Source organism: Anolis sagrei, chromosome 4, assembly GCF_037176765.1.
Source record: "Anolis sagrei isolate rAnoSag1 chromosome 4, rAnoSag1.mat, whole genome shotgun sequence".
Lineage (NCBI taxonomy): Eukaryota > Metazoa > Chordata > Lepidosauria > Squamata > Dactyloidae > Anolis > Anolis sagrei.
Window position 1 is genome coordinate 154877348 of NC_090024.1, and position 25589 is coordinate 154902936.

At 40.8% G+C, this 25589-nt stretch overlaps 1 protein-coding gene across 1 annotated transcript in view; it reads left to right on the top strand.

The window, feature by feature from the left end:
- The window catches only part of LPAR3 (lysophosphatidic acid receptor 3), a 49422-nt gene that overhangs the window by 1157 nt on the left and 22676 nt on the right, over positions 1-25589 (top strand). The gene's annotated exons all lie outside the window — the stretch shown is intronic.

Sequence of the window (25589 nt, forward strand, 5' to 3'; positions counted from 1 at the left end):
GGATGGCCATCTGTTGGGGGTGCTTTGAATGCAATTTTCCTGCTTCTTGGCAGGGGTTGGACTGGATGGCCCATGAGGTCTCTTCCAACTCTATGATGCTATGATTCTAACTTCCTTGCAGACTTGGGCTCTTCTTCTGGGTGAGGACTGGGTCCAGGGAATCTCATATTCCCCACCTCACAGGGTTTAGCTATTGCTAATGTGTGGAGGAAATATTATGGATGCTTCCTGCCCCATAAGTATTTTGTCTCCCAAGGAAATTTCCCTTTATCCTTTAAATGAGTGGAGTAAGAAATAGAAAAGTGTTCATCTTTAATTCATTCATTTTTAGTTGTATTTATTTTTGCCCTGCTCCTCTTCCAGGACTGGGACCCAATACAATTCATGCCTTATAACCTATACAATTGAAAATCTTAAGTAAAGGTAAAGGTTTCCCTTTGGCATTCAGTCTAGTTATGTCTGACTCTGGGGGTGGTGCTCATCTCCATTTCTAAGCCAAAGAGCCAGCGTTGTTCGTAGACACCTCCAAGGTCATGTGGCCGGCATGAACTGCATGGAGCGCTGTTACCTTCACACAGAAGTGGTCCCTACTGATCTCACACTTGCATGTTTTCGAACTGCTAGGTTGGCAGGTGCTGGGGCTAACAGCGGGAGCTCACCCTGCTCTCCAGTTTCAGACTGCAGATCTTTTGGTCAGCAAGTTCAGCAGCTCAGCAGTTTAACCTGCTGCGCCACCGGGGGCTCCTTAAAAAACCTATGACAGATAAATATTAAAATAGAATTCAATGTTATAGTTATGAAAACAATCATACTATGTAACACGATTTTGGTTCCTGGGTTATCAATGTCGTTTCCTAATTGGTTCTATCAGAAAAACATGGGAAAACCTTATTAAATTGCACAAACTTTGTTTTTGTGAGACATCCCGCAGCACATTTTGCTATAGTTTTTCAATGAAGATCTCATCAGATCTCAACCAATTCAACATAATTTGTAGCAGCCACAAAAACAAAGTTTCTGGAGTATCACAATTGCTTTCAAGGTAAGTCCCACACAATTAAACCAGAGTAACACTTTCAAACCAGGAACAGAATTTTTCCCCCAAATTTTGTTACATAGTGTTATCAAAACAAGAAAAAAAAGTTTAAAACGAATCCTAACTCCATGCAGACATTGTTTGTATTCTTTGTATGCTTTTGCCTGTCCCCTTTCTTTAAGTGCCTGAACAGTATTTGCAAAGGCTCAGCTGAATTTCTCAATTTTTGCAATGCTAGACATTTGGGGAATGAAGGGAAATCTCAGGGAGGAGTGCTTCTTTTTACCCTCTTTTAGATGCAGCTAACTCCTTGAAGAATGGATGTGTGAAGAGGAAAAGTTTTCTTACTCCATCCAGGTGACTTTCTGTGTACACAAACCGAAGCAGTTCCCTCAGGCTATAGATTTTAAAAAACAGCAAGAGTTTAGTTGCGGTGGCACAGTGGGTTAAATCTTTGTGCCAGCTGAACTGCTGACCTGAAGACCTGAAGGTGGGTGGTTCGAATCCACGAGATGGGATGAGCTCCCGTCTATCAGCTCCAGCTCCCCATGTGGGGACGTGAGAGAAGCCTCCCACAAGGGTAGTAAAACATCCGGGCGTCCCCTGGCAACGTCCTTGCAGACGTCAAATTCTCTCACACCAGAAGCGACTTGCAGTATAAACTTTTTAGAAAAGAGATGACAAATGGTCCTGTGGGATCAGCAACCTTGACAGAGAAGCAGGGCAAAGAAAGAGGTATGCAGAAGCTGCCTCCCTGGTTGCCCCCCCCCTTCTTTGGGTGACATGGTCTTCTGGGTTTGGTCCCCACCACTCTCTTACCAGTACGAGAGAACAAGCTGAAACAGCTGTTAGTGGAGAGATAGAAAAGGTAAAGGTTCCCCCTTGACCTTAAGTCTAATTGAGTCCGACTCTGGGTGGTGGTGCTCATTTCCATTTCAAAGTTGAAGAGATGGCATTGTTGTCCATAGGCACCTCCTACGTCATGTGACTGGCATAACTGCATGGAGTGCTGTTACCTTCCTACCGAAGCAGTACATATTGATCTACTCACATTTGCATGTTTTCAAACAGCTAGGTTGGCAGAAGCTGGGGCTAAAAATGGGAGCTCACCCCGTCCTGTGGATTCGAACTGCCAATCTTCTGGTCAGCAAGTTCTGCAGTTTAGCCGTTTAATCTGCTGCACCACGGGGGCCCCACAGTGGATAGGTAGGTGAACTAAAAGTTAGGAAGGCCTGGTTCAAATGCTCAGTTTGGCAATTGAGACATTAGGCCAGTCACCATCCTCACATGGTTGTTGTGAGGATAGAAATATAGTCAGAGACCACATTAGTTTCTTTGGAAGATGATGAAAGGATGGTGCATAAGTGTTGTTCTTGCATGCCTTCAAGTCATTTCTGACTTATGGTGGAACCTGTTATGGGGTTTTCTCTGCAAGATGTTTTGCAAGGAGGCTTGTCATTCCCATTTTCTGAGACTGACTTACATAAGGTCACCCAGTAGGTTTCCATGTTCAAGCTGTGACCCAAACCCTGATCTCCAGAGCCATAGTCCATTGCTCAAACCATGCTGGCTCTCAGCATAACCATATAACGGTATAAGTGACATTGCAAATGAAAGGGATCTAAGAGTCTTAGTAGACCCCAAACTCAGCATGAGTTAACAGTGTGATGCGACAGTTATTTTTTTCCATGTCAGGAGCAACTTGAGAAACTGCAAATTGCTTCTGGTGTGAGAGAATTGGCCATCTGCAAGGATGTTGCTCAGGGGATGCCCAGATGTTTTACCATCCTGTGGGAGGCTTTTCTCATGTCCTTGCATGAGAAGCTGGAGCTGACAGATGGAAGCTCACTCCACTCCCCAGATTCGAAATGCTGACCTTTTGGTCAGCAGTCCTGCCGGGATAAAAGTTTAACCCATTGCACCACCGGGGGCTTCTCATGGGGTAGCTTAAATAAGCCAATGCCATTCTGTGGTGCATCAATAGAAGTATAGTGTTTAGACCAAGGGAAATAATCGTATCGCTCTTTGACTGCTTTGATCAGTCCTCACCTGGAATCCTGTGTCCACTCCTGGGCACAACAATTCAAGAAAAATATTGACAAACTCGAATGTGTCTAGAGAGGCGTGATCAAAATGGTTACAGGTCTGGAAGGGAAGCCCCATGTAGGAAGCTGGATCTGTTTAGCTTGGAGAAGAGAAAGTTGCGACAGGACATGATAGTCATGTTTGAATATTTGAAATGATGTCTTGTTAAGAAGCGGGGAAACTTGTTTGAATCCAGACATGAAGTAATGGATTCAAACTGCAGGATAAGAGATGTGGCCTACACACTAGGAAGAACTTCCTGAAAATTAGAGCAGTTTGATAGTGGAATATTTTGCTTCGAATCCTGGTGAAGTCTACTTCTTGGGAGGCTTTTAAGCAGAGGTTGGATGTCCATCTGCCAATGGTGCTTTGATTCTGTTTTGCTGCATGGCAGGGGCTGGACTGGATGGCCTTTGGGGTATCTTCCAACTCTGTAATTCTATGGTTCTATTATTGTAAACCAACCTTTCATTGACAGCATTCTTTGCAGGGGGAGAGAATTGTTGTGTGCTGCTTCCTGTTTTCAGGTGCAGTTTCTGACCACCGGGCTGTTTCCATAGAACATGGAAAGGCAGATTTTCAAGAAGCTGTGCTTGCTTAAGATAAAGTATAGCATTCAGAGGAAGAGTTTCAAGGGTCACTCACCTCTGTTTGTATGCTGATCGCATTTGACTATTGCTCATCCAGTTGTTGTTGTTGATGATGGTGTTGTTGTTGTTGTATCCCATTAGGGCACAGAAGAGGTTTGGTTCTTAATGTAGGAATAAACCACTTTGGGGGAACCTTTAATTCTAATCTCCATTCCATTATTTCATGGAGCATTGCCAGCTTTCTTAATTCTCTGGGTGTTTCCTTTGGACAAAGTTATTTGTCCAATTGGCTTTGTCTTTTTTGACCAGTGGTTTAGAGAATAAGGTAAAATGCCTTTACCTTCTTTCCTCTCCTTTCTGTCTACCCTTGGCCGTTCCTTCATCTTAATTGGAATGCAAGGTTAACTTGGCAAAATATATGCTTGATATTTTTTGAAAAGAAAACTCTATTTTCCCTCCTGAGAAAGGGCTATGTATCTACATGGCAGAATTAAAGCAGTTTAACTACCATGGTTCAATGCAGTGGAACCCTGGAATTTGTAGTTTGGTGAGGCACCAGCAGTCTTAGGCAGACAAGCCTAATTACCTTGTAAAACTACAACTCCATAATTTCACTGTGCCATGGCAGTTAAAGTGGTGTTAAACTGAATTAATTCTACAGTGCAAATGCACCCTTTGGGTGACTATTCACTTGACAGAATTATAGTGCTACAGCCAAGGATGCTGTCCCGCCCCTAAACTGGTGCCTGTCATCAGTGATGGACTGGATGAGGGCTAATACGTTGAAGGTAAATCCAGAAAAAACAGAGGAAGGCAGATCAGGGTGTGGGATTACAACCTGATCTGGACGGGGTGATACTCCCCCTGAAAATGCAAGTTTGCAGTCTGTGGGTGATCCTGGACTCATGGCTGACCCTGGAACCTCAGGTGTCGGAAGTGGCCAGGAGTGCCTTCGCATAACTAAAATTAGTATGCCAGCTGCACTCATACCATGAGACACCCTATCTGACCATGGTAGTCCACATCTTGCTTACATCCTGTTTGGACTACTGCAACACTCTGTATGTGGGGCTGCCTTTGAAGATAGTTCGGAAGTTGGAACTAGTTCAGAGATCGATTGTCAGGTTACTAACCGGAACACTGTTTTGTGAGAGGATGACTCCCATGCTGTGACAGCTCCGCAGGCTGCTGGTCTACTTTCGGGCTAAATACAAAGTGCTGGTTATTACTTATAAAGCCCTAAACAGTTCAGGCCCAGACTATTTGTAGAACCGCATCTCCATATACAAACCAGCTTGATCATTGCGATCTGTGCAGGGAGCCCTACTCTCAGTCCCACCCCCATCCCAAGCACGGCTGTTGGGAACGAGAGGGGGCCTTGTCTGTGATCACTCCCTGTCTCCAGAACTCTCACTCAAAAGAACTAAAAACTGCTCCCTCTCTTCTCACCTTCAAAAAGTTGCTTAAAACCCATATATAAACTCTGGTGTATGGATAGGAGCAAGACTAACACATCTCAATATACACCAATGCAGAGGCAGCCCTAGATAATTTTCAATGGTAAGCAAACAGTATTTTGGTGCCCCCCCCCAACCAATCATTGATATATATTTTCTGTTTATCATGGGAGTTCTGTGTGCCATATTTGGTTCAATTCCATCATTGGTGGAGTTCAGAATGCTCTTTGATTGTAGGTGAACTATACATCCCAATAGCTACAACTCGCATATGATAAGGTCTATTTTCCCCCAAAAGCGCCTCAAGAACGCCCCTGGGCAAAATCAACTATACTGCGAATGCCTACTTTGCGTAATGGGTTGAGCCGCCCCTGCACCAACATCTAGATATGTTAAATCTTGTCTAGATACTGGAATTAATTTTAGCCTGTTGGTTGCTGAAAACCATACCACCTCTCAGTAAGGTTTTAGCTGTTAGTTTTATATGTTTTAGACATTTTTACTGGTGATAATTTATACTATATGATTATGTCTGTTTGTGCCATTTATGTTTTATTTTATTTGTTTGGTTAATTTCTATTTGGTATTAAGTTTAAGTACTTTGGCCACATAATGAGAACAAAGGAAAGCTTAGAGAAGACAATTATGCTGGGGAAAATGGAAGGAAAAAGGAAGAGGGGCCGACCAAAGGCAAGATGGATGGATGACATCCTTGAAGTGACTGGATTGACCTTGAAGGAGCCATCCTGGTGACGGCCGACAGGGAGCTCTGGCGTGGGCTGGTCCATGAGGTTACGAAGAGTCAGAAACGACTGAACGAATGAACAACAACAACATTAAGTTTAGGATTAGGTTGTTCTATATTGCTTGATGTGTTCTGTTTTGATGTACTGTAATTTAGTTTATATTGCTTCTTGCTGGCATTTAATGTTTGCCTTGTATATTGGAAACCTCCCTGGGTCCCTTCAGGGAGATAGGGCAGTCTACAAATAAAGAATATTATTATTATCATTTGAAACACAACAAGATGAGTCCGCAGCAGACAAGATCTCTTTGCTGGCTGTTGTATTGGATCACACGTTGGACACTTCCCAAGTGTCTAGGACTGTGTGACGTACCGGCAAATAATGCGTGCAGATCCCAGTAAGGTGGCCTTCTGCAGCTGGCAGATGGTAATTTTGTCAACAGCAATTGTGTTTAAGTGCAGGCCAAGGTCTTTAGGCACTGCACCCAGTGTGCCAATCACCACTGGGACCAGCTTTACTGGCTTGTGCCAGAGTCTTTGCAGTTCAATCTTTAAATCCTCATATTGTGCCAGCTTTTCCAGTTGTTTCTCTTCAATCCTGCTGTCACCTGGGATTGCAACATTGGTGATCCATATTTTGTTTTTAACACTATTATTATTACTATTACTACTACTACTACTACTACTACTACTATCTCTTCTGCCCTATTTAGAATTTTTAGCTAGGAAGTCCTAAGGTCTCCCTGGACTGCAAGCCCTAGGATTCCATAGGATGGAATGATGGTAGTTAAAGTAGAATAATAATGCAACAGTTGTGTAATATGTCCAGGCTTTGCCTTGTGTATTAATGGTGGCTCACTTTAGCCCTGCAGGAGCAACTGCCTGGAAGATCCATGTGTAGATATTAGTGCTTAAATACCCTGAAGATTTATGTATAGACAAGACAGCACAGAGGTTGGAAAAGCCTTACTCTGGGAGTGATTTGAAATACTATGTGCAGCCCTTGTGGACAGTATTGTAACCACTGTGGGAATGGTACTGCTTTCCTTTGGGAATGCACATTTGCACCAGCTCTTGAGCAGCTAGAAGCAAATCTATGTGAATCAGGGCTTTGTCACAATGCTGGGTGACTTGCAAGGATGAAATCTAATCATTCGCTTCTATTCACAGACAGTGGTTGAGCTGGGATTCTAGGTGCATTGTTAAGCCACAGATAAGATGTAAAGAGCTGGCTCATTCTCTTATCTTGGACCATTCTTGTGACAAATGCAGGGTAGTTTTTCCAAGGAGTTTCCCAAGGATGATCCCCACCCAACCCCCTTCAGTTGTGCACAATATTATTCCATTTTGCCAACTTCCTTTCTTTTCTAAGTAACCATTTAGAATGACACTACACCCTATATATTTATATTTAATTCAACCTCATGTATAAATTGAGAGCAGATTTTGAGGCCAAGATTATGCATTTGTATATTATGCACAGATAAGTTGAGAGTCAATCCATGAAAATCAGAAAACAACAATGCCAGATCAGGGGATCATCCATTTCTGAATGCTGCTGCTATTTCCCCACCCAGGCATTCAAAAAAAGGCAGAAGTGGCATCATGACAGAGAGAGTTATTTCTTGTTTTAGGGTTTCTCAGGCTCTTTCTTTTCATCACTCTGCTCAGAGAAGGGGATGGTTCTTTTCTTGTTAAGAGTTAACGTACAATACTCTCATTGATCCATGGATAGGTTGACTCAGGTTTTTGGTGGATAGGTTGACTCAGGTTTTTGGGGCTTACCTATCTGAACGTATCTCGCTTTATGAGCCAGAGTGAGCATTATGATTGGCTGAGGAGGTCCTGCTCTTGGTCCCACCGTCCTCGGAGGTACGACTGGTGGGGACGAGAGACAGGGCCTTCTCAGTGGTGGCCCCTGGGCTGTGGAACACCCTTCCCAGTGAGATCAGATTGGCTCCCTCCACCCTAACATTTAGGAGACTACTCATCGGGGAGATGGTGGTGGCATATAAGAATAAAGTTATTGTTATTGTTATTATTACTATGTTTGATGTTTTATAGTTTACTGGTTTTAATCTATTGTTGTTTGTTATTTTAGTTATGTGTTGCATTTTATATTTAGTGAGGCATTGCATTTTGCCATTTACTTTGTTGTGAACCGCTTTGAGTCCCCCCAGGGGTTGAGAAAAGCGATATATGAAATAAATAAATAAATAAATAAATAATATTTTGACTAACATTTCTGGACTTATACATGAGTACAGAATATAGAATAGGTGTATCTGGTTTCCTAAAATGAATGCTGCCTATCCGCACCATTTAGTCTTGATTAGGAATTAAGAGGCTAAAATAAGTTGATGTTTATAATATGTAGTTAGTGAGTCTTTTAGACAAATGTCCCTTACAAAGTGAACTGTTGACTAATGGGTAGGTGAAGCAGAGATGTAGCAAAGTTTAAACATCCTATGATCTTCCACTACTGAAATATAACACCTCTATATTTACTGTTATCACACAGTAGGACCATTCTTTTTTTGTGTCAGGAGTGCCTTGATAAACTGCAAGTCACTTCTCGTATGAGAGAATTGGTCGTCTGCAAGGACATTGCCCAGGGGATGTCCGTATGTTTTGATGTTTACCATCCTTGTGGGTGGCTTCTCTCATGTCCCTGCATGGGGAGCTGGAGCTGACAGAGGGAGCTCAACCCTCACTCCCCAGATTCAAACCACTGACCTGTTGGTCAGCAGTCCTGCCGCAAAAGAGTTTAATCCATTGTGCTACCTGGGGCTCCAGAGGATTATTATCTTAGAATAGATTAACTCATGTTTTTACCATATATGCTCACTACATGTCAATCTCATGTATAAGTCAAGGGCATATTTTGGGGTCAAAATAATGGATTTTAATATGACTGTGGAAAGTCGAGGGTCATTTAACAGAGAGAGAAAAGCATTAGCTGCCCTTGGCCACTGCTGTCACCACCATTTTACCGCCCGGGGATTCAGATCTATATCTAAATAGTGGATCTGTCACCACCACTTCTATGGTGGCCCTTAGAAAGAAAGGCAACAGAATGAAAGGCAACCCTCATACCTTAATGTACACCCCAGCTACTTAAATCACTCCGTTAAAATAGATCTAGTCAACAGCACAAACTTGTTTCACTCAAGGAACGGCACTTTAGAAATTACATGCTCCCTGATTTGATGCATTTAACCTGTGTCAGAACACTTGACCTGACCAAATATTTACCTCTGTTTATTGGCAGCAATCGTTCTTGGGGTTGCGGAAGATTTGTATGCATATACAAATGGCTTCAACTGTTAGACATTTTTTCCACCATCAAAAAGGACTTAGGAGTGTTGTAACTTGGCATATTTTCATCTATTTAGGCTCACTGAACTCTTTAGCCTGTTCCAGTTGTGACTCAGCCTCCAGAAAAGAGTAGGCAGAATCAGGGTAATGAATGGTTTTTGTTTTAAAAAAAGAGAATGTTTTTAATTTAAATTCTGTTTTATGTATTACTAGCCATCCCCTGCCATGCGTTGCTGTGGCCCAGTCTGTGTATATGTGCTTTGTGTGTGTATATATTTGTGTACATATGTGTGTTTGAGTATATATATGTGGTTTTGCCCATGCGTTGTAAGGTACTTTTTATTTTTTTGGCATTTTAAGTCTCTTCTGCTGTGTTTTTCAGTGTTTTCATGAGTGATGGTCACTTGTTGGCCTGATACGTGCATTGTGTCCAAATTTGGTGTCAATTCATCCAGTGGTTTTTGATTTATGTTAATCCCACAATTGAACGTTATATTTTTATTTATATAGATGCTTCCCAGTGCATTAGGATGTTAGACACAGCATATTCATGGCAAATCCTTATACAGTACAACCCGTGTTTCAAGAACTTTTTGCCCCATTGATATTTTAAACCACAAATAGTGAAGGCCATATTTTGTTTATACAGTTAGCCCTCCATATCTGTGGTTCTGTATCCACAGATTCGTCTATCTATAGCTTGGTAATATCTATCTATACGCATAATAAAAGTGAAAATATGTATGTGGTTGTGGTGCCCACTTTCTCAGACACTTCCATTTCCACAAACGGCTATAATCCCCACCGATGAGGAGCCCCCATAGACCCTCCCTCCAATGACACTGGCGAGCGCCATGAACATGTACAGCCCCTGCCAGTGTCCTCCACCAACACCATACTGTCCACCACCCAAGTGAAGGCTTTTATACGGGGACAATTTCATCCTAGATTTTCTGTATTTCCTCCACCACAGACATCCCAGTGTTTCTGACTCTCTCCATTGGTGTGGAATTTGCATGACCGCACCCATTGCCTCTCCCCTAACTCTCCCCTCTCCCCTTTCCTATACTTTGCTATGGCACACAGCAAACAAAGGAATTGATCAGCAACTGAACATATTAGGGAGGTTTGGGAAGAATTCACCATGATTTATAGGAGTTGTAGGTACTGGGATGTATAGTTCACCTGCAGTCTAAGAGCACTGAACTCCACCAATGATGGACCTGGAACCAACTTGGCACACAGAGCCCCCATGACCAACTAAACATACTGGTGGTCTTTGGAGGGATTTATAGGAGTTGTAGTTAATCTGCATCCAGGACTCACTATGAACCCAAACAATGATGGATCTGGACCAAACTTGGCATGCATACCTTATGTGCCTAAATTTGAATGCTGGTTGGTTTTGAGGGGAATTGGCTTGGACAGTTTGGAGCTGTAGGTACTGGGATTTATAGTTCATCTGCAATCAATGAGCACTCTGAATTTACTAAAGATGGCATTGGACCAAGCTTGGCACATAATGCCTCCATGACCAACAAAAAATGCGGGAGTCTTTGAGGAAACTTCAACTTTATATGTTTACTTCTTGGGAGGAGAGCCATGACCAATCTCGAGTAGCGACATCACAATGGCAACGAAGACCCGCATAGTTAAAGCAATGGTATTCCCCGTAGTAACCTATGAATGCAAGAGGTGGACCATAAGGAAGACAGAGCGGAGGAAGATAGATGCTTTTGAAATGTGGTGTTGGAGGAAAATTCTGAGAGTGCCTTGGATCGCAAGAAGATCCAACTAGTCCATACGCCAGGAAATAATGCCCAACTGCTCACTGGTGGGAAGGATATTAGAGGCAAAGATGAAGTACTTTGGCCACATAATGAGAAGACAGGAAAGCTTGGAGAAGATAATGATGCTGGGGAAAATGGAGGGAAAAAAGAAGACGGGCAGACCAAGGGCAAGATGGATGTATCGTATCCTTTGAAGTAACTGGTTTGACCTTGTAGGAGCTGGAGGTAGCGACTGCCAACAGGGAGCTCTGGCGTGGGCTGGTCCATGAGGTCACAAAGAGTTGGAAGTGACTGAACAAATAAACACAAAATTTTCAATGGGAAGTGTGGCCCTGCTTTCAGCTGATGAGATAGTCAAGCTAATGAAGATTGTTGTGTGCCTTCAGGTTGTTTCAGACTTGGGGTGACCCTCAGTCTAAAGTTTAGGGCAGGGGTGGGATAAATGACCTTGGAGGGCCATATCTGGCCCACGGGCCTTAGTTTGGAGATCCCTACTGTAGAGTATCCAGAGGTAACTGATTTTGAATTTCAGCTATTGTTAGTTCTCATAAAAAGTTTGCAAATTTATGTTGAAGTGTTCTTCTTTGTGTGTTCTTTCCTTGTCATTTCTGGCTCTAGCAGCAATTGCACAAGGATGCCTCTTCTTTTTAAACTGAGGTTACCATTGTTGTATACCTTCAAATAGTTGCTGACTTATGGTGACCCTGAGGTGACCGTAACATTATTTTTTGTGAGATTTGTTCAGAAGAAGTTTGTCATTGTCTTTCTCTGAAGCTGAAAAAATGTGACTTTGCCAAGCTCACCCAGGTTGCGTCTACCCTGCCATATCATGCAATTTCATAAAACGTATATGGTAGTGTAGACAGGACCCCAGTAAGTTTCATGGCTAAGTAGGGATTCGAACCCTCACTTCCAGAGTCTAAGACTCAAACCACAACACCATGCTGGCTTTCAATTGTGGCATACCTGTACATAATACATTTTCTACATCCTGATGATTGTTGATAGCAGCTTGGGTATTTTTATCTTTGCTTTATATGGAAGTTGAATGTGCACCGGAAAGCAAAATAAAAATATACCCTGTAGTAGGATGCAAATCCTAGAGTTGTCTAGGCTGGACTCTTATTTTTATTTTCAGTCCACTGTAATCAAGACATTTCAAGGAACTTGAGGGCGCCTGCTGGTGGCTTTTTGAGATCAAAGATTGCTTGGATCTCTTCCTGCTTTGAGAATATAGTCTATGCTGACATTGTTGATGCAAATCTTAGTATTGGCTCCCACTTATGTACACAAACTGCTCGGAAATGAGGGAACTGTAGATATAGTAATCCACAACTTGCAGGGTTGGCCCTGTCATTAGACAGAGCAAGCGGACTGCCTCAGGCAGCTGGGTTAAGATGTACCAAATTGTTATTCATTTATGCACCTTATTACTATACATTTATTTATTTACTATACTCTTTTTTCTTGTTGGGGATAGGAAAAAAGTAATTGAAGGATTTTTTTTGTCACGTGCTAAAATAAATTGACTGGATTTGAGTCATATAGCCTAAATTTTAATTCCGATTAGAGAAGAACAGTTGAAGCTATGGGATTTATGTACGTTTTCAACAGTATAGTCCTTGAGTCTAACTTAGTTAGATTTAAGCCTGTATCTTGATTTGAGTAATGAGAGCAGTTTCCATTCTGTCTGCTTGTCCCCCTTTCCCTTTCCTTTCTTGTCCTGCAAATATAGTGTCTCATGTCCATGTATTACTTCGACTGGTCTAAACAGTAGAATTAATACAGCTTGACACCAGTTTAGCAGCCATGGCTCAATGCTATGCAATCATGGGAGTTGTTTGGTGAGGCACCAGCACTCTTTGGCAGAAAAGTCTGAAAGCATTGTCAAACTACACCTCCTACAATTCCGTAACATTGAGACATGACAGATAAAGTGGCATCAAACCACATTAATTCTACATTATAGTTGCACCCTTGGTAGATGGCGATGTCTCTCTTAGAGATGTACCAGGACCTGATCAGGGAATTGGGAATGACCTAGGAATGTTCTCAGGTACCAACTTTGAGAAAATGAATTTGAGATGAATCCAAGTGCTTAATACTGCTCTTTCTTTTACCTTTTAATACCATTCTATCATGATAGACATATAAAGTTACAAAAGCATTGCTCTCTGGAAGATAATAGGTATTACATCCTTCGGTTCATTGTTAAGACCATGTCCACAGATATTTGATGTCTGAATATTTTTTTTGTTTGCATGGATTTGCCACTTAATACTCTTGGTCTTTCCTGATACCCATTTTTTTTTTTTTTTTGCAATTCATAAACAGGCTTCCTTTGCACCTCTACTTCTTATCTAGGTGTATGTAAAGTTATGTCAAGTAAAAAGTGACATAGGGTTTGGGTGTCCATGTCAGTCAAGTCATCCCCTTTGCTCAAGCTTCACAGTTTATTTATTTATTTATTTAAAACATTTATATTCCTACCTTCTCACCCTGCAGGGGACTCAGGGTGGAGCACAACATATATACAACAAACATAAAACTATAAATATGTACAAACATTAAAAGTTTAATTGCAGCTTCAATGAAATAGTTAGCTGGGTGTTCATCCTCCTGGTTTGGTATACACTGGACTATAATGGAAATTGTTAGATTAGGTTTGCTCCCTGTTTGTATAGAACTACAGTATAATTTCCAACTTCCCTCAGTCGAGAAGGGTTTAGATTCAGCACGGTGTCAATTTAGCCACTCCTCACCCATCTTAGCGATAATTCACTTTGCAGAATTTTAGCAATTTGATATCAATTTAACTTCCAAAGTCCCATCTTATGGAATTCTGTGATGTGTCGTTTATTGGGACATCAGACTCTCTGACAGAGAAAGGCAGAAAACTACAAATCCCAAAATTCCATAGCATTGAGCCATGGCAGTTTATGTGATGTCAAACTGTTATAATTCCATAGTATGCTTTAAGCAGTTAGATCTGGAGTGCTAAACAGTGAATTTTTAGGTAGAAATCATCACTGGATACACAGTTGGAGTTGCTCCCAAGGACACCATGTGTATTCTGAAACTAAGATCATATTCCTAAAAGTGGACAGCCAACAGTTTTAGAAGAAAACTTTTAAAAAGAAAGAACAAGAAATCATGAGCTTCTTTTTGGAAGTTTTCCTGTCATGACATGAGAGCATCACCTGAATACAAAGGTCTTTTAATTTATATAAGGCATTGCCTCGTGTATAAAACTAACCAAACTGAGAACTGAATCCTTTTCAGCTTTTATCTTAGCTGTGGGAGGGGAATTGGCTGTTCAATAGACTGTGCGTCCACTTTGCCGTGGCCTCCCACCATCTGCTGCCTTCAAATGACGGCCTTGTCCTGTCCAGTGGTAGACCTGACTTTGACAACTAATCAACTACAGTTTTTAATGCCACATACTTCCTTTTGCCAGATCTTCTTTCTTTGTTTCTATGGATTTAACAACCAAAACCTTGATAATCGCTTCCATAAAACAGAACTTGCAACTGAGATTATTAGGAAGAGCAACCTGTAATGACCCGGATGTTTCCTGGATCATTGATTTCAGATTGATACACCTGGTGCTTTCCATTGCTCTGATAAGGTGGCACATTATTAGTAACATCTATATGATTTAGTAGTTATTTCTGAGTACTTTGAGAGCATTTGACAAATGCCATAGAGCTTCATTGACTTGTTCTTCAATGATCAGTTAATTCTAAATGTACTCCCCACAATGTTCTCAAATGGATTCTCCACAATGAATAGCTCTGACATAGATACCTCTCCAGTGTGTTGTGCAAACAATTATCTTACTATCTTTTTATTACCTGATAGTACCGTTGTCTTTCTAACTGGTTTCCTGCTTCTAGTGTATTAAAAATATCCATTAACTTTCAGATCTGTTTATCTATGCTCTTCGATTTCATGCTTTGCTTGCCTCTCTTACAAAAGTCAAACGGATCAATGGCATGGTTCTAGTAGTCTCAGAGTTGCTGAGATAGGAATAATGAGGATCCAGGTTGGACAATGCTGCTCTTGCTCTCAATTGGTGGCTTGGTTTGTCTAATTTGTTAAGACACTGGGAACATTTAGTTCAGGTACAACATCCCACTATTGTATGTATAGCAGGTTCGTGTATGGAACCCTATTTCTGAGTACAGAGTGATCTTCCTGGTTTAACAGCATTCATCTTTTGTTACTGCAAGCAAACACAGCTGTTTTTCTAGCATGTTGAAAAATTAGAAATGTGGTTTCCTTTGAAAACTCCAAGAAGCAGTGCAATTTATGTATTTGTTGGCAGTGTATTTCCAGTGGAAGGAATTACCTATATTGTGATATTTCTTGTGCTATCTTCTTTGTAAGAGACCTGAATTGATTTGATGGAAGGCGATGGGCTGATTTGCATAAAGATCCGCATTGTTCTGTCTCCTGTTTCCAATCATCTAAGTCTAAACTCCATCCAACAACCCATGCCAACATGTAGTCCATGTACCTCTCCAGGGGAGACTGAAAACATCTAAGAAAGCAAGGATTTGATGATGATGATGGCGGAAGGAGATGAGGTATATACATAGCAAACCATGTCGGAGAAGGCTACAAAAGGCTTAATAATATCCTAAGTACTGAGTCTATTTCCACATTACAGGCTGAGCTGCCAACTCCTCCTTTGGAGCCTTTGCTCAGGGAATCTCTAAATAAGAGCTTTGCCATGACTGTTTTAGGTTTGACTCCATGTATAGACTTCCTAAACCGTAATTTCAGGAGATCTTAAATTATGAAAGCCTCAACGGTCTAAATTTGTGGTAACTAGAGAGGCACTGGGTGTCTGCCCTTAACAGGTTTCATCTCATGCAGGTTTCATCATGGCTGTGATGGCTTCAGACTGCAGTCAATCCTCCACATTCCCTGGGGTGAGAGGCACAGGACCCCATGAAAGCGAAGCAACTGTAAATAAAAAACAGTATTTTTAAAAACTGAGAGAACACCTCTCTAGAAATATCCAGGGCCCCATCTATACTGCCACAAAAAGCAGTCCGAACTGGGGATTTGTAAAAAGACACCATGATGTGATGCGTTGACTGGAAAGACATGTGTCGACAGCTGATTAGCTGAGCATGCCAGGAGCTAGAATTCTGATTGGCTACTGTCTGTAGCTTTCTGCTGAGAGAAACGGGTTTAACTGCCACTTTCACCTCGGAGAGTGAAGGGAGCGCTGACTGGAAACAGCCAGGAAGGAAATGGCTGCCAACTCTCTGGAGCCTGATCATTTCTAAGGCATGAAGCATATTTAAAAGACTGTTTAAAAGTACTATTTGTTCCCTCTGTTCTCTGTAAGAATTCAGAGAGACTGCTGTATATATTGTTGCTCTGTTTGACCTTTTGAACTGAAGTAAAGTTACTGTTACTCCTTACACAAATCTGAATGACACATTATTATACTGCAGGGTATATTTTGGTTCAGAAACAGTGGTAAAGCTTCTGTTTACATTTACAACCTCCAACATTATGGTCAATGTAGACTCATATAATGCAGATTGAACTGAATTGTATGAGTCTACACTACCATATATAGCAGGTGTTGGGGTTCAGCCTGAGTTTGAACTTGAACCTGATTCTCTGTTTGTTCCTCCTGATGCTAATGAAAGTATATTTACTGATGCTAATGGAAATGTACCTTTTGATGCCAATGCTCCTGAAATTAGTGAGGAAGAAACTGCTGTAGGTTTGGAAAATGCCAATGTTCCTGAAATTAGTGAGGAAGGAACTTCTGTAGATTTGGAAAATGAAAGTACCAGTGTTCATGAGAATGTTTCAGAGGGAAGCCTTGACCTTTCCCTCCCTTCTGCACCTGTTAACTGTGATGACAACAGAAGGGGCCAAATTTGGGAAGACAGAAGTAAATCACTCAGTTTGCGTCGATCCTCCCGAATTCAAGAATTAAAAACATTGGCTTCAAAGAAGAAGGGCGGTTCACGGAACCAATTCTTGAGCTTTAATTGCCTTACGCCGGGCTGACTGTCTCAGTTCAGGCATCGTTTCAGAATTGATGAAGACCTTGGCAGTTCTCCCGGTTCCCTGGCCTTAGTTTGGGAAGATTTCTAGGATATCAAGCACGGTTAGTGGATTGCTAACAGGTTCCAGTATTTTACAGTGTGGCTTTGGGTTTTGTTTTGTCCATTTAAATTCATGTTTGCTGATTTTGCTGTCGCTTTTGACTTGCATTTTTCCTTTATTTGGTAACCATTTTTCTTCAATAAAAAAGGATTGTTTTTCACAGTCAAGTGTGGTGGATAGTTATCTTAGGGCCTCGTTCCCTGCTCTGGATTGCAACAGCAGGCATGGGCAAACTTTTTTGCCTTGGAAAACAGGACATGTGGTGACTGTCCCAATATTTTTTAAACTTTTTAAAAAAAATTTAATTGATGCATCCATTCAATTAACAGACTTTTGCCATACAAGTCTTATCTCGATATACATTATTCCAAAAACCACTTTACTTTATATGACAATTTATTCTTAGATATGTGTCTCCGTTACTCAAGCCCCCCCCCCCCCCCAATTTTCAAATGATGTCATTACATTGCTTTAACCATGTGGAAAGCCTGGTTCAAAATGCTATATCTATCATCTCTGTCTATTTTATTATTTTAAATAGACAATTTCCTGTATCATTCTTGTTTTGTATGACTATTAATATACTTGTTTTTCCTTTGATTAAGGAAATAATCTATATAAATAAAAAATGTAATGGGGGTTTGTTTGTGGGATTAACATAACACAAAAACCACTGGATGAATTGACACCAAATTTAGACACAACCCACTTATCAGGCCAATGTGTGACCATCACTCATAAAAACACTGAAAAACACAGCAGAAGATACTTAAAAAGGCAAAAAACAAAATTTACATTACGACACATGTGCAAAACCACATCCACATCTCTCTCTCTCTCTCTCTCTCTATATATATATATACATATATATATGCGCAAACACACATATACACAAATATACACACATATACACATACTGGGCCACAGCAATTCATGGCAGGGGACGGCTAGTTGATTATATATTCCAAGAAATAAGGCCATCGAGTTTCTAAATCCCATCTTGTATTGTCTCTCCATCCACAGGCTATTGTAGCCTGTGTTGAGGCTATCATATACTTTAGGATTTCTGTCCAATTGTTGTTATCCTCCTTTGCCTCTATATTGAGAGACATGAATCTGGCTTTATCCACTCCCCCCTCCCCTATTATTTCTTCAATGACATTTCTTATTTTGTGGTAATAGTTCTGAATTTTTCTGCAAACCTACCACATGTGGGAGAATGAAGCTATTCACCCACAATTATGGTAACATACATTGGAAATATTTCCCATTATATGAGCTAATTAAAGGGGGCTTCTATACCAATTTGAGATTTCCCATTGGATTTCTTTTATTTTTTGGCTGTCCTCTCAGCATTATGCCAGGAGGAGGGCGAGATAGGCAATGGCTGAGAATGCTCTGGAGGGCTCTCAGCCAATGTGTGCCTTCTTTGGGCTGTCCTCTCAGCATAAGGAAGGGGCCATTTCCACCATCCTTATGCCGGGAGGAGGGCAAGACATGCAGTAGCGAAGAGCACTCCAGAGGGCTCTCGGCTGCTGCATGCCTTCTTCCCCCGTCCTTTCTGCATAAGGATGCGGTGGCCCAGCATGTCCTTATGCTGAGAGGACAGGGAGAATGAGGAGGGCCTGAGGTAAGCACCCAGGGGGCTGCATCTGGCCCCTGGGCCATAGTTTGCCCATACCAGATATACAGTAATCCAGTTCAGTGCCGTTCATCTGTATTCTGAAACTGCATTATATGGCAGTGTAGATGGGACATAGGTTCTCCAGCCCAACTTTATGAGGACCTGGAGATTCCTAGAGAAACCATATTAACCAAATCCTCAAAAAAAAAAAATCCAATCTGCAAGAGTTAAACCTGCAAATGTGTAAGTCCAACTATAGAGGGGCAGACCACTACTCATAATGTCATTGTATGATATTGTATTTCAGTGTGGCTTGCTTCTCTTCACTTTTGTGTGATTAGCTCCTAAATGCCAAGAAAATGAGGATAACTGTCTTTTGGATTGTTGCTTTTTGTTTGAATTGTTTACAAATGAACAATTGTTAGACTATGTGATCCACTCATCAGAATTTGACAAAGCGTTGCTTGTCATGGGACGCTGGTCGAATCAGCTATGAAGGTGATAAAAAGTGAGAGGTTGTTCTGTTTAATGAAGCACAACTGCCTTCAGGAACACTAGGCAGTGAAATCTTTACATTTAGATATGGCTTCGCTAATGTTTCAAAAATCGAATCACAAAGCAATTTAATTAGACTGTGAAAAAATATTGTTTTCAGAAAGCAAATTAATAGACTATACCTGAAAGTATATCTTATTGAGTCCAATGGGAATTTCTTTCAAGTCAACATGTGGAAAATTTAATAGGATTTGTTTTTGTGATTAATTTAAGGCTGCAATCCTATACACACATATCTGGGAAAAAGGAACTGATAACAACAGCACTTGGACATATATTGAATTACATTGCGTCACATATATTTTCTTTTCCAAATACTTCATAGTGTTTAATGATACGATCGAGATTCCAAATCACATAGTTAGTTACTGCTGAATAAATATTATAATCCACTATTTCAAATGAGTTTCTATTAAATAGCCTGATTCCTTTGTTTTTATTTTTTCAGTACTGGGACACAGTAATGGATGCAGTTATTTTATTATTTATTTATTTATTTATTTATTTATTTATTTCAAACATTTATACCCCGTCCTTCTTTGCCCCTGAAGGGCGGCTTACAATGGCAGCAATTGGATGCTGACAACATACAAAAACACATTACATACAACATTATACAAACGATAAAACATTAGATTAAAATACATTTAAAACATTATTATTCATCATATAGCCAAATCCAAGTCTGATTTAATGACCAATGACGCAGTCCAAAGCCTGATGCTCTTTGGAGCACCAGGGGATATTGCATCAATTACAAGGCATCTGGAGATATTTTGTGTCTTCACTTTTAAAGCCAGAGATATAGAAAATTTACCAGATGAAATCTATTCTTTTTTCTTCACCCCAGAGAGCTTGAGGAATAAATGTATGTGTTCTAGGACTGAAAAAAAAAATTGGCCATTATTTTTGCAAAGCAGCACTCAGCAAGACAGATCTGGTTGCAAAGCTTTTCTCTGAGAATCAAATTACATTTTGTAATGTTCCAATAAGTAAAAGTTAATGATTCATGGATGTGTATTTAAAATGACCACATTAATTTAAGAAAGGTGTGATCAAACCCCAGTCAAAGTATTTGCCTTGATGCTTCATGTTTACTTTCTTGTTTCAAAATTTTTTGGTTTCTGCACCTTCCCCTACTTCATGTTTTCTCTGGAATTTTTCCCTTTGTTTATGGGGGTAATCAGGGATGAGTTTCTTCATGTTTGCTGAAAATGAAAGTTCACTAATCCTCAAAGTCGCCAACATACATACTCAGTTAAGCAAGACTTAAGTTTGGTTCGCACCTCACTATTTTGTATTTTAGGAATATTTCTTCGAGACATGCTGTTGAACTTAAGAATGTATAGCTAGGACACATACCTAGATTTCTTAGGACCCTTCCACACAGCCATAAAATCCAGAATTTTAAGGCAGAAAATCCCACAATATCTGCTTTGAACTGGGTTGTCTAAGTCCACACTGCCATATAACCTAGTTTAAAGCAGATAATATGAGATTTTGTACAGCTGTGTGGAAGGGGCCTTAGACTCTTGCATTGGAGATGCAAGAGTTTGTATGAACTCAGGCACACATAGACATATAGAACATTCTTTAAAAAACCTATTTGTGATGAGGGAAAGTCAGAGCTCAGAAATGTATTCCTTGTAGTTATATTTATTCATATTTTTAAATAGCAAAAATAATCTCTTTTTAAAATTAACTTTTGTTTTGACAAACCAATAGAAAAGCTACATGCCAACATACAAATAAACAAACTAACAAACAAAAGCAAAGTTACAATACTTGTTTAGAATAAAATAAAACGTTATTCGTACTAAATTCTATACATCACAAAATATTAACTACACACAATCTGTATTAACTAATCTAAGGGCTTTACATTCTCTGTCTGATGGTTATATTCTCTCAATTTTCTATACCCATTAAATGAAAAAGAACAATTCATGCATTCTTTCGCCACATAATAACACTCTTCTAGTCCAAAAAACCAGTGATGGAGGTTTGACCCCATCTTTGCTGGAGGAACACAATGAATGGGCCCCATTGTGAATGGGCTCAAAAAGGGCATGAGGACATTTGATGTAAGCACTCAAGATTAAGGTATATCTGGTTACCAGTTGGCCACCCCCACTTTTTCTTTCTGTACTTCTATATTTATATTTATATTTTTACTTGGATTAGAAGTGTACTGTATGTTGTGTTGATATTGTTTGTTTTGATAAGGCCAATAAGGTGGCCTTTTGATAAGGCCAGGCAATAGCCACTCTAAATCAGACTTAAGTGATTTCCACCCATAGTATTGGATAGGCACTAAACACAATAGCTGTGATGCAGGCCCGTAGCCAGGAATTTGATTCGGGGGGTGCTGAGTTTGATTGGGGGGGGGGGCTGAATTTGATGTAAGGGGGGGGCTGAGGATCTACCCAAGCAAACCTTTTGTATCATTATCCCGATAGGGGGATATATTGAGCTTGGTGATCAGATCATCATATGAATAAACATAACAGTTTAAATAATGTACCAGTAAGGTCTTCTCGCCCTGAGAATTTGGGGGGGGGGGGGGGGCTGAAGCCCGCTACATGCCTGCTGTGATGGTCACTGTTAAGCCCCTGTCAAAGGAGCAAACGATTTAAGGAGTTCCTTCAGGTTTACTCTATGACCATTGTCACTTAGATCACTGCTTGGAGGGAACTCATGCTGTTCTTTATAGCATTTGCCATTAATGTGGAGTTGTTCACCAAATGGAGTGAGTTCTTTTTCTTTTGTTATTGAAGAGTATTGAAAAGATATGGAATCACAGTGGTGCAATGGGTTAACCCCTGTGATGACTGAACTGCTAACTTGAAGGTTGGCAGTTTGAATCCGTGTGATGGGGTGAGTTCCCGTCTGTCATCTCCAGCTTCCCATGCGGGGACACGAGAGATGCCTCCCACAGGATGGTAAGACATTTGGGCATCCCCTGGGCAACCTACTTGCAGACGACTAATTCCCTCACACCAGAAGCTATCTGCAGTTTCTCAAGTTGCTCTTGACACAGAAAAAAATTGAAAAGACGTGTGACACGAGAAAATGGGTTGCAGTTGGTGGTAAAAATGTGGTTATGTTTAAACCATTTTTCAGCTGAGTACATGAGCTTTTACAGCAACCTGGGTGGCCTTGATGTAATTATTAAGAGACACTGGGGGAGGTGGAACTACTCCTTTCAATAGAAATTTCTGGCATGCATTTTACTAAAATATAGCAGAAGCAGGGCAGAAAGTAAGTACATTGTGTCTGTGAAGAACAAGCAGCATGTTCTTTTCCCTCCATGAATAACAATGGAAGCAAGTTGTTTTGGTCATCGGAAGGACCAAATGGGGCATTATTTATGGAATGACACAGAGTTTAGAGAATAAGGCAGGATATTGTCCCTCGCTGCTGTGAATGGATAGACTCTGTAAGAAAGTGTGAAAGCCCCTTCACTTAGATTCACTTCATCTAGATTGCCCTAGTTATGTGCTTCAGAGGTCCACCAAAATGGGATAAACATTTGGGTGAACTGACCCCTAGAAAAGCCCTTGACAAATTCATGCATCAGTGGCTCAGTGTTTGAGTCTCTGCTGTCTCTGTGTTTTAGGCTCCTCCCCCCCCCCCCCCCCCCCCCCGGTTCATTTGCCCTGGTAGGACTCTGTAATCCAGTTGCCTAATTCGGATGAGGCATCCTCTCTTTGTACAGTCCATTGTTACAATAATCAGCTGACATGATATGCCCGTCTTTGTAGTCTTCAAACTCTTCAATTCACTAACAGGGGACCTTATTCTTCACGGGCTTGCCAGCTTACTGTTGACAGGAACAAGTAGAAAGAGGACAGGACCAGACTGGTACGGATGAGTAACAAACATGCTATTTGTATAGCTGAAAAAAAGGGAGGAATCTGGCGAGTTCTGCAGTTTACAGGTGTGATTTCATATAGCGATATGTAGCAGTCTTCTTTGTACTCACCCATTCTGCCAGGGTTTGTTTGTGTTCTCTAAAGTCCCCCCCCCCCCCAAATGAATACCTTCAAGAAAAGCAACATGTTTTGTTCAAATTTAACATTGCATCCCTAGTTTTTAAACAGCTCTCAGTAACTTGTGGCATGACCTTTTTCCTTTAGAAAATATTTTGCTTCATAGACTTCCTAACCTTTTTTGACCAGCAACCACTTGACTAGCGACTACTTGACCAATGACTACTTTGACCAGGGACCACTCTCCAATGTTAGTACCAAAAGGGTAACAAATCAGTTTTTGGTCCACTTGAGATTTGGTTTTGTTATTTGGGATGCTGATTCAGAAAATTGCATTGGATAGACCACATCAGCTCTAGTTTCTAATACAGAACATATGCCATCCAGTGGTCGCTATCTGCTCCCCCACAGAAAACCATATTTAATAAGCCTCGGCACCATAAGAGGGTTTCCTGAGACTAGTTGCTCTTGTTGCAACGATGTAGTAACAGGCTGCAGACCATATTATAGTTCTTGCGGACTACTGGTAGTCCACGAACCACAGGTTGGGATCCACTGACCTAAACACATCTTTGGATGACCATAATGTACATAACAGAGAAGGGAATTACTGTGCTAATTTTCAACATATGCCCTCCAACTGTTCTGGTTTGACAGAAACGGCCCGATTAATCTTCTGTCCATTTTTCAGATAAATTTGAAATATTACAGTTTCTCCTTCCTCATGTTACTTTCCTAATTGGTCCTCAGTTTACTTCAGTTGCTTCAAAGTGAGTTCAAAGAGCAAAAGTAGTTTGAACTCAGTTAACTCAGCAGGAGGAGAGGAAAGGCTTTGAATCTTGCCCTTCCCAGTAGGGCAAGGCAAAAGCAAACTTCTGCAACCTTTCCTAGCTTACTATTCTTCTCCATTAATAACGTCTGCCATCTTAGCCACACTGTGATGTTATTAAGACAAACATGTCCCTGTTAAATTTTGGAGGGTACATCAACAAGAAATGTATATGCATAATGTACTTTTGCATATAAAAAAGTATAGTATCACAGGAGTCTGTATGTTGTTGCCTGTCATGCAAATTATAGGGCCAGCTTTAGCACAGCGGGTTTATCACCAGCTGCAGCTGCAGTAAATCTTTCCAACCAAAAGGTTGTCAGTTCGAAGGCGGGTCAGGATGAGCTCCTGACTGTTCACTGAGCTTTCCGCCCACCTAGCGGATCGAAAACAGCAATGTGAGTAGATAAATAAGAACCGCATGAAGCAGGGAGGTATTTTAGGCATGGTGTTTAGATCAGAAAAAGGAGGAAAGTTTATGAACAAAGAAAGCTCTTTGGCAAGGAGATGGAGTGACAGCACTCTCCTGTGGCTGGAACCGAGCGCAGTGTCCAAGAATGCCGAAATATAGGGAAAACCCTATATAAATGCCTCTATCTATTGTCTGTCTTGTCATTGTATAATTGGCATTGAATGTTTGCCATATATGTGTTTTGTGATCCGCCCTGAATCCACTTCAGGGTGAGAAGGACAGAATATAAGTACTGTAAGTAAGTAAGTAAGTAAGTAAGTAAGTAAACAAACAAACCCATGAAGAAAACTGCTAGGAAAAATGCAGGTTATTTCCCCTTCCCTATCTGCACATATTTAATAGCATCATCTTTTTAAGTGCACTTAGAGCTCATCTACATCTGCCGCAAAGTGTGGGGCAATTCCAGAGCAGAAATGTTCTGAATGGCCCCTGAGATGTTCAAAAAAGTGCAGGGAAAAGAGGATAGCAGTATTGGCCCATGTGAACAGCAGACTAGTTTACATTGGAGCTGGTCTGTTGTCCACACCCTACCTGAAGTGTAGGGCTTTTCCAGAGCATTCTCCGACATTGCTTAACATGGAATTGAATTGGTTTCACCCTAGTTTACTCAACATTAAGGAGAAAGAGTACCTGGATGTTGTGAGGGCAGCCAGGAGCAATTTTTGACCCATTTAAGTTCTGCAAATGTCTATTTTATGTAAACAATAGGAACAGACACTTTTCTTCTTCACAGTTTTATGAGTGACTCATGTTTTTGAATGTCAATGCTTTAGAAAATGCTTGAGTTTCCACTAACGGACAGCTTCAGCTTTCCATACTGAGTGAGACTGTAAGAAGAGAGCATTTTGAATAACCTGAGAGATCTCAATTCAATCCGATTCACTAGAAAAGAAGACAACCCTTCTTTCTTTCCCTACAAGTTTGGAGGTTTTATTAAAGTCATAGAATCTTCCTT